We start from the raw sequence: 11274 nt of genomic DNA, 5'->3' as shown, positions 1-11274 counted from the left end.
ATACAATTTTTTTTATTTATGTAAGTTTTACACAATGATTTCATTTTTAAAACCAAAAAAATGTTTTAGTGTCTCCATAGTCTAAGAGCCATAGTTTTTTCAGTTTTTGGGCGATTATCTTAAGTAGGGTCTCATTTTTTGCGGGATGAGATGACGGTTTGATTGGCATCTATTTTGGGGTGCATATGACTTTTTGATTGCTTGCTATTACACTTTTTGTGACGTAAGATGACAAAAAATGGCTTTTTTTACACCGTTTTTATTTTTATTTTTTTACGGTGGTCATCTGAGGGGTTAGATCATGTGATATTTTTATAGAGCTGGGCGATACGGACGTGGCGATACCTAATATGTATACTTTTTTTTATTTATGTAAGTTTTACACAATGATTTCATTTTTAAAACAAAAAAAAACATGTTTTAGTGTTTCCATAGTCTAAGAGCCATAGTTTTTTCAGTTTTTGGGCGATTATCTTGGGTAGGGTATGATTTTTGCGGGATGAGATGACGGTTTAAATGTTACAATTTTGGCGTACATGCAACTATTTTGATCACTTTTATTACCTTTTTTGGGAAGTAAGGTGGGCAAAATTTCAATTTCATCATAGTCTTTTATTTTTTATTTTTATGGTGTTCACCATTCGGGTAAAGTAACATGACCGTTTTATAGATCAGGTCGTTACGGACGCGGCGATACCAAACATGTGTAGGGAATTTTATTTTTTTCATTTTTTATCAGTGATAAATGTGTTTTTTGATTTTTACTTTTTTTTCACTTTTATTCACTTTTTTTTGACCCAGACCCACTTGGTTCTTGAAGATCCAGTGGGTCTGATGTCTGTATAATACAGTACAGAACAATATATATTTACACTGAACAGATCTATGCCTTTCAGCACAGATCTGTTCAGCACCATGGACAGCAGGATGCCTGAGAGGCGTCCTGTTGCCATGGGAACCTTCCCCGTCTGCTCAGTACTGCTCAGAACTTCGCAGACGGGGAAGGGTAAGGAGGGGATCTCTCGGGGGGCTGTCTGGGGGCTCTTTCCCTCTCCATCGGGGGGCTGCAAAGGCACAGCAGCCCCCCGATGGGAGAGGGAGGGAGCTCCCTGCGCTGTTAACCTTTTCCATACAGCGGTCCGTACGGACCGCTGTATGGAAAGGGTTAAACGGCTGACATCGCATCGCAGATGTCAGCCGTTTATACCAGGGTGCCAGCAATGTGCTGGCACCCTGGTATACCCACTAGAAGCCAACGATTATACAAGGGGAGGCGGGCGGGGGATCGCGATCCCGCCTGCCGCACCGCCCGCCTCCCGCACCGCCCACACCGCCCGCAACCCTCCCCCTGCACCTCCCGCCACCATAAAAATCATTCGGGGGTGCAGGGGGGGGGGTGAATAAAACTTTTTTTAGGCATATAAAGTTTCTGATCCCCGCGGTCAGGGACCGCGGGGACCAGAAACTTCAGAAATCGCAGCAAACCGCAGGTCTGAATTGACCTGCGGTTTGCCGCGATCGCCGACATGGGGGGGTCACGGGACCCCCCCGCGCATTTAGCCTAGGTGCCTGCTCAATGATTTGAGCAGGCACCGGGTTCCAATCACTGCCAGCCGCACGGCAGTGATCGAAAATACACAGGGCGTACATGTACGCCCTGTGTCCTTAAGTACCAGGGCACAAGGGCGTACCTGTACGCCCTATGTCCTTAAGAGGTTAAAGGCATATTATCTTTTTCTGCTTCTGTGAACACAAAATATAACAGTTATATGACATTGAAAATATGATGTCACAGTAAATAACTCTGCTTTTGTCTTTAACACATAAACATAGGAACTGTATTAAGGTTACTGGCAGGTCCAGCTGCATAAATATACAAGCTATATTAGCAAACTAGGACAAGTCTTATCTGGCCAGCTACACTCCCACCAAAATTCAAGGGTTATATACTGCTGTCATATTCAGTTATTAAACTTTGCTGCATATGTCATTGTGAGATACAGGCTTTACATACTGTGGTTCTATTCAGTTATTTGAAATACAGCCATTTTGGGCACAAATCTTTAATTGCGGCCTAGTGTGGATCAGGGCGTGTGAGATACACCCTTTATATAAAGTGGTTATATTCTTCTATTAACAAAACACCCTTTTGTAGGCAAAATAAGCAATTTCTCTGGCCTTGCACCATCAGCACGTGTGAAATTCAAGGGTTATATACTGCTGTCATATTCAGTTATTAAACAAACACCCGTTTTGGGCAAAAAAGTTGATCTTGCAGCCTTTGCTGCATATGTCATTGTGAGATACAGCCTTTAGATTCTGTGTTTCTATTCAGTTGTTAAACAAACACCCATTTTGGGCACAAATCTTTATTGCGGCCTAGTCTGGATCAGGGCATGTGAGATACACCATTTATATACTGTGGTTCTATTCTGCTAATAATTAAACACCCATTTAGGGCAAGATCCTAAATTTGAGAAATATGAAAAGAGCGTCAAATAAGGGACATGGCCCAGGTCGTGGTGCTGCTGGTGATGCTCCTGTTGCAGGTAGAGAACCTGGTCGATCTGTGCCAGCTACACGCACAAGTGAAACCCTTTCCTCAGGTGCAAATAGGTGACAGAACCTGCAGCGGTATTTAGTTGGGCCTAATGCGGCTCTACGAATGGTGAGGCCTGAACAAGTACAGGCGATAGTAGATTGGGTTGCTGACAGTGCCTCTAGTTCCTTCACATTGTCTCCCACCCAGTCTCCTGTTGAAAGATCAGAGTTGGCACCTGCAGCCGATGTCCATCAGTCTTTCACCTCACCCCCTTGCAAATCAGCCAAGCAGTCTGAGCCCCAAGTCATACAGCAGTCTCTTCTGCTTTTTGATGACTCTGTTAGCAGGGTTTCCCAGGGCCATCCACCTAGCCCTGCCCCAGAAGTGGAAGAGATTGAGTGCACCGATGCCCAACCACTTATGTTTCAAGATGAGTACATGGGAGGACCACCGCAGCACGTCTCGGATGATGACGAAACACAGGTGCCAACTGCTGGTGCTTTCGAAAGTGTGCAGACCGACAAGGAGGGCAGGGGTGAAGACTGGGTGGAAGATGATGTGGAGGACGATGAGATCCTCTACCCCACATGGAATCAAGGTCATGCGAGTGACCGATGTAGTTCGGAGGAAGAGTCGGTTGTCGCACAGAGCCACCAGCACAGCAGAAGAGGGAGCAGGGTGCAAAAGTGGAGCGGCCATCCCCTAGACAGTACGCCTGCTACTGCCCACCGCAGCAAGGGACCGAGCACACCAAAGCCAGCTCCGAGGAGTTCCCTGGCATGGCAGTTCTTTGGACAATGTGCTGATGACAAGACACGAGTGGTTTGCACGCTGTGCAATCAGAGCCTGAAGCGAGGCATAAACGTTCTTAACCTGAGCACAACCTGCATGACCAGGCATTTAAGTGCAAAGCACGAGCTGCAGTGGAGTAGACACCTCAAAAACAAGAAAGGTCTCTGGTTCCTAATGCTTCCTCTTCTCCTGCAGTCTCGGCCTCTTCATCCACCTCTGGAGTGACCGTGCCACTTGCCACCCCGCAAACAGAGGATCTGCCAGCATCACCACCACCTGGGTCACCAAGCATCTCCACAATGTCCCACGGAACCGTTCAGCTCTCCATCTCCCAAACAATGGAGATGAAGAGGAAGTACCCCCCTACCCACCCACGATCCCTAGCCCTGAATGCCAGCATTTCTAAATTACTGGCCTTTGAAATACTATCATTCCGTCTGGTGGAGATGGATAGTTTTAAAGGCCTTATGGCGGTGGCTGTCCCACAGTATGTCGTGCCCAGCCGCCACTACTTTTCCAGGCGAGCCATCCCTGCCCTGCACAACCAAGTAGGGGACAAAATCAGGTGTGCACTGCGCAACGCCATCTGTGGCAAGGTGCACCTGACTACGGATACGTGGACCAGTAAGCACGGTCAGGGACGTTTACATCTCCATAACAGCACACTGGGTAAATGCAGTGGCGGCTGGGCCTGAGGCGGATAGCAGTTTGGCGCATGTCCTTCCACCACCGAGGATTGCAGCGCGCTTCAGTTTGCCTCCTGTTGCTTCATTCTCCTACTCCGCTCCTCATCCGGTCAGCTTAACACCTTCACCATCAACTTCAGCACAGCCAGGGGTAAACGACAGCAGGCAGTTTTAAAACTTTACTGTTTGGGGGACAAACCCCACACCGCGCAGGAGCTGTGGACGGGCCTTGAACAACAGACCGAGGAGTGGTTGGTGCCAGTGAGCCTCAAGTCCGGCCTGGTGGTGTGCGATAATCTCGTAGCAGCTCTGGGACTAGCCGGTTTGACGCACATTCCTTGCCTGGCGCATGTGCTGAATTCGGTGGTGCAGAGATTCTTTAAAAATTACCCCATATGTTAGAGCTGCAGCATAATGTGCGTCTGTGGACGCTTTTGGCGTTGTCACCCTGCTGCTTCTCGCCTGTCAGCGCTGCAGCGTAACTTCGGCCTTCCCTCTCACCGCCTCATATGTGACGTGCCCACAAGGTGGAACTCGACCTTGCACATGCTGGCCAGACTGTGCGAGCAGCAGCAAGTGATAGTGGAGTTTCAGCTGAAGCACGCACGGGTGAGTCGCTCTGCGGAACAGCACCACTTCACCAGCAATGAGTGGGCCTCCATGCGAGACCTGTGTTCCTTGTTGCGCTGTTTCGAGTACTCCACCAACATGGCCAGTGGCGATGACGCCGTTATCAGCGTTACTATCCCACTTCTACGCCTCCTTGCAAAGACGAGGAGGAAGAGGGATCATTTCGTAGGGTTTCCGGCCAGTCATTCACAAGTGGCTCCCAGGGTGTGTTCCTGCACCCACAAATGCCAGGTCCACAATTGTCCAGCCAGGGCACAGTTCTGGAGGATGATGAGGTGGAGGATGAGGAGGAGATGGAGGAGGAGGAACCATTTTTACAGCAAGGTGGCACCCAGACCAGCTCATGGCCGTCACTAGTGCGTGGCTGGGGGGATACAGATGACACAGACAATACACCTCTCACAGAGGACAGCTTTTCGTTGCCTCTGGGCAACCTAACACACATGAGCGATTACATGCTGCAGTGTCTCCGCAATGACTGCCGAGTTTCCCACATTCTAACTTGTGCTGATTACTGGGTGGCTACGCTGCTGGATCCCTGTTACAAGGACAACGTACTATCCTTAATTCCCTCACTGGAGAGTGATCGTAAGATGCGCGTGTAAAAGCGCACACTGGTAGACGCGCTGCTGGTGGCATTCCCACCTGACAGCGGAGGCACAGTGGAAGCACAAGGCCAAGGCAGAGGAGGAGGAAGAGGTCGCCAACGCAGCTGGGGCACCGCCAGCACCTCAGAAGGCAGGGTTAGTATGGCCGAAATGTGGAAAACTTTGTCAGCACGCCACAACAACCAGCACCATCAGCTGATATGGAACGTCTTAGCAGGAGGCAGCATTTCACCAACATGGTGGATAAGTATGTGTGCACACGCCTACACGTACTGAATGACGGGTCTGCCCCCTTCAACTTCTGGGTCTCCAAATTGGGCACATGGCCTAAGCTTGCCCTTTACACCTTGGAGGTGCTGGCCTGCTTTGCAGCCAGTGTATTATCTGAATGTGTGTTTAGCACGGCAGGGGGCATCATCACAAACAAGCGCAGCCGCCTGTCCACAGCCAATGTGGACAAGCTCACGTTCATTAAAATGAACCAGGCATGGATCCCTCAGGACTTGTCCGTACCTTGTGCAGAATAGACATGTATACCGGCCTTAACCAGCCATTGTTATACTGCAGCGCAATTGCTCATTCTTGTATTTTGGATATTTCACACTCTTTTGGAGTGTACCCTAATTTAATTTTTTTTTTTAATTAAAACCAAAAAACAGTGTTGTCTACCTCGTCCTCCTCCACCGCCGCTTCCACCTACACCGCTACGTCCACCGCCTCCTCAAACTCCTACTCCATATGGAACTCCACCTAATAAATCACTTTTTTTTTTATTTGCACGTATTTTATTTTATGTCATTTCACAACTTTGTCAGTTACATTTTCGGGTGATATTCACCAATTTTTGAGTGTGATGTACCACTGCTATACCTACTGGATATGTAACAAAAAATAACTAATTTGTCAGTTACATTTTCAGGTGAAATTCACAAATTTTTGTGTATAATATCCTCTACCTAGTTGACAGCTTAATAAATTTCAATAATTTTTATTTTACATTTTTGGGTGACAATAAACAATTTTTTTCTGTCATAGACCCCTGCTCTACCATGTAGACAGGTTAATAAATTTCTGTAATTTTTCTGTTACATTCTTGGGTTGACATTTTACAATTTTGGATGTGAATAAACCCCTGCTCTGCATAGGTGACAGGGAATACAATTTCAGAAATTCTTCTTTAATTGATGCGCCCCACCTCCTTTCATGCAATGCTTAAACTTTAACAAGTTGTACCACATTTGCACTTTAATAACTTTTCCCACATTTGCGCTTCAGTAATTCTTCCCACATTTGCGCCTCAATAACTTTTCCCACATTTGCGCTTCAGTAATTTTTCCCACATTTCGCCTCAATAGCTTCTCCCACATTTCCGCTTCATCCCATTGCAGCCATTGACCTCCCTTGGATGAGGTCTCCCTTTCTCACGCTCCCTCTCTGGCGTGGAACCCTGATTCGCCGATAACCGTCATCAACATGGTAGGCTCAGAAAAGAACATCGAAAGTTGATAGAGAAGATATCGAAATGGATGGTGGATGTCACTGGGGCACCTCTACATAGGTGACAGTAACATAAATTTAAAAAAATCGTCTGTTACATTGTCAGGTGACATTTTTCAAATTTTGCCGGATAGAAACCCCTGCTCTGCATAGTTGACAGGGATTAAAATTAAAGAAATTCTTCATTCATTTATGCGCGCCACATCCTTTCATTCAATGCTTAAACTTTAAAAAGTTTTTCCACTTTTACGCTTTAATAATTTGTCCCATATTTCCGCTCTATCAATTTTAATTTGAAACAATTATTCCTCCCTTGGATGTGGTCTCTCTTTCTCACGCTCCCTCTCCGGCGTGGAACCTTGATTCGCCGATAACCGTGATCAACATGGTAGGCTCAGAAAAGATCATCGAAAGTTGATAGAGAAGATATCGAAATGGATGGTGGATGTCACTGGGGCACCTCTACATAGGTGACATGAACATAAATTTAAAAAAATCGTCTGTTACATTGTCAGGTGACATTTTTCTAATTTTGCCGGATAGAAACACCTGCTCTGCATAATTGACAGGGAATAAAATTTAAGAAATTCTTCATTAATTGATGCGCGCTACATCCTTTCAGATAGAGAAGATATCCAAATGGATGGTGGACGTCACAGGGATGTGCGATCAGGCAGAAGTTAGCTAGAGTCAACAAAGCTGCAGCAGGGCCTCTCCTGGCTAACGTTTCCAAATCAAAAATATTAGTGACATTCCCTATAATTTTTTATTAATCATTCCAATAACAGGGCATCTTAAGAGTCCTGTATTGTTATTTATCTTCACTACCTCCCCGAGTCGGGAGTGGGTAATTGTCGCGCGCCCCCTAATTTCCTCTAAATTCTTCTGTTGTAATAGTTTTTCCCACATTTCCGCTCGATCACAATTAAATTTCATCCATTGACCTCCCTTGCATGTGGTATCCTTTTCTCAGGCTCCCTCTCCGGCCTGGAACCCTGATTCCCCGCCACCCGTGATCACCGTGGTAGGCACAGAAAAGAACATCGAAAGTTGATAGAGCAGATATCAAATTGGATCGTGAACATCACGGGGACGTGCGACTTGATGGGGCAGTAAGTGTGCACACGCCTATACGAACTGACTGACAGGGGTCAGCCCCTGCAACTTCTGGTTCTCCAAATCGGGCACATGGCCTGAGCTTGCCCTTTACCCCTTTGAGGTGCTGGCCTGTCCTGCAGCCAGTGTATTGTCTGAATGTGTGTTTAGCATGACTGGAGGGGGTTATCACAAGTTATATTACCCAATGTTTTGGGGTGTACCCTAATTTAAAAAAATCAAAATGAATTTAAAACCAAATAGCAGTGTAGGCTACCTCCGCCTCCTCCACCACCGCTTCCACCTACACCGCCACATCCACCGCCTCCTCAACCTCCTACTCGTCCTCCTAGATCATAGTAACATACTGTAGTACATAAGGCCGAAAAAAGACATTTGTCCATCCAGTTTGGCCTGTCATCCTGCAAGTTGATCCAGAGGAAGGCAAAAAAAACAAAACCCTGTGAGGTAGAAGCCAATTTTCCTCACTTTAGGGGAATAAAAAATTCCTTCCCGACTCCAATCAGGCAATCAGAATAACTCCCTGGATCAACGACCCATCTCTAGTAGCTATAGCCTGTAATATTATTGCACTCCATAAATACATCCAGGCCCCTCTTGAATTCCTTTATTGTACTCACCATCACCACCTCCTCAGGCAGAGAGTTCCATAGTCTCACTGCTCTTACCGTAAAGAATCCTCTTCTATGTTTGTGTACAAACCTTCTTTTCTCCAGACGCAGAGGATGTCCCCTCGTCACAGTTACAGTCCTGGGGATAAATAGATGATGGGATAGATCTCTGTACTGACCCCTTTTATATATATATATATATATATATATATATATATATACATACAGTAGTAATTAGATCTCCCCTCAGTCGTCTTTTTTCTAAAGTGAATAACCCTAATTTTGATAATCTTTCAGGGTACTGTAGTTTCCCCATTCCAGTTATTACTTTTGTTGCCCTCCTCTGGACCCTCTCCAGCTCTGCTATGTCTGCCTTGTTCACAGGAGCCCTGAACTGTACACAGTACTCCATGTGTGGTCTGACTAATGATTTGTAAAGTGGTAGGACTATGTTCTCATCACGGGCATCTATGCCCCTTTTGATGCAACCCATTATCTTATTGGCCTTGGCAGCAGCTGCCTGACACTGGTTTTTGCAGCTTAGTTTGCTGTTTATTTAAATTCCTAGATCCTTTTCCATGTCAGTGTGTCCGAGTGTTTTACCATTTAGTATGTACGGGTGACTTGCATTATTCCTTCCCATGTGCATAACTTTACATTTGTCAGTGGTAAACCTCATCTGCCACTTATCTGCCCAAGCCTCCAGTCTATCCAGATCCCTCTGTAGTAGGATACTGTCCTCTTCAGTGTTAATTACTTTACAATTAAGTGAAGAAAGGTCCCGGAGACAAATAGAAATCCTCTATCAGCTCTTCTTTATTGATCACATGTAGATAACAGACATGGGCCACCTCATACACGGCATGAACGTTGACGCGTTTCGGGTGAGTACCCTTAGTCGTAACACTTTGCCATATGTGACCCCTCAATTTAAAGGAGTTGGAGTGCACCTCCCCCAAGATCGAGGAAGGAGTCTCCAGCTCCATAGGCTGCCACACACTATGACACACCTCTTCATTTGCTGCATCAATCACGGATATAATTGGTAACACACTGTGTGGGCACTTCTCTGAACATATTAACCCCGGGAGTACCAAGGTATTCATTCCCTGACAAGAAAACCGCACAGTGTGAACATACCATCATTCCATCAATTAAAAATATACATATATACACTTAATTGCAGTCTGCTACAGGAACACTCCCTCAGGGCCTCTGGAGCCAGGACTACACATTCCACCAGGGAGGTGAGCTGGATAAAGTTTTCCATTAATTACTTTACACATGAAAGTTCAGGGCATTGAACGGGTTAATTTTCCTAAACGGGGCGGAGACCATAGGAAAGCTCTTCTTAATAGAGAAGCTTATTGGATTTTTAGATTTCAGTCCTGTATGCCTTTGGGCCTTAATCAAAGACACGATTTAATATTGCATTATTAGATGTATCTTCTTCTCTTGTCCTTTAGAGGCGGTTCTTGCGTGGAAGGAAGAGAGGGGAGAAAATCAAAGAAATTATTATTATTATTTTTTTTCTCTCTTCCTCTCATGTAGTTCTGTTCCTGTGTCTCAGTGGTATATGCTGTGGGTGGGGTGAAAGCAGTCTAATTGCCAATTAATAATCCACAGCTGAATCACTGCTTTTACTCTGTATATAAGATTTGTCAGTCTTATTCTCTGTGTCATGAGGAAGGGTCTGTAATATATGTTGATCCGAAACATGTTGATGAAATGAGCCTGATGTTTGGTTTTTAAGCCCGTTTCCTAATAAAATACGCACTGCGAGGTGAAGCTGGACAATCTACTTTTTTCGCTACTTCTCAGCCTTGGTTCCGGTTCTGTGTCCGTGCTCCTCGGCGGTGTATGGTGAGGTGAGCTCCAACTTGGTGTTTTTATAATTACTTTACACAGTTTAGTGTCATCTGCGAAAATCAATATTTTACTATGCAAGCCTTCTACAAGATCATTAATAAATATATTGAAGAGAATAGGGCCCAATACTGACCCCTGAGGTACTCCACTAGTGACAGTGACCCAATCTGAGTGTGTATAACTAATAACCACCCTCTGTTTTCTATCCCTCAGCCAGTTACTTACCCACATACAGACGTTTTCTCCCAGTCTGAGCATTCTCATTTTATATACTAACCTTTTATGTGGTACAGTGTCAAATGCTTTGGAGAAGTCCAGATATACGACATCCATTGATTCGCCGCTGTCAAGTCTAGAACTTACCTCCTCATAGAAACTGATTAAATTAGTTTGGCATGACCGATCCCTCATGAAGCCATGCTGATATGGCGTTATTTGCTTATTTCCGTTGAGATGCTCTAACGCCCCAGCGCAGGTGAGTACAATGCTGACTAACTGACCATGGCAGCCAGGACTTCAGTAGCGTCCTGGTTACCATGGTAGCCGATCGGAGCCCCAGCATTACACTTCTGGGACTCCGATCGGAACTGCCGCTGCCACCAATGATGGGGGGGGCGCACTGCCAGCAATGATTAATACTGGGGAGGGATGGGGGATTGAGGGCGCACTGCCAGCAATGATTAATACTGGGCAGGGAGGGGGTATTGAGGGCGCACTGCCAGCAATGATGTTTAATACGGAGGGGGGGGATCCGCACTGGCCACCAATGATTGTAATACTGGTAAGGGGGTGTTAATGCGCACTGCCCATGAATGATTTTAATAGTGGGGGGGCGCACTGCTGCCCGGCGGCACCCGACCTCTGACAGGGTGCTGTGATCCGCACAATTAACCCCTTAGGTGCGGCACCTGAGGGGTTAATTG

The sequence above is a fragment of the Bufo bufo genome, chromosome 4 (assembly GCF_905171765.1).
Source record: "Bufo bufo chromosome 4, aBufBuf1.1, whole genome shotgun sequence".
Lineage (NCBI taxonomy): Eukaryota > Metazoa > Chordata > Amphibia > Anura > Bufonidae > Bufo > Bufo bufo.
The sequence above is the reverse complement of the archived record's forward strand: the minus strand, read 5'-3'. Positions refer to the sequence as shown.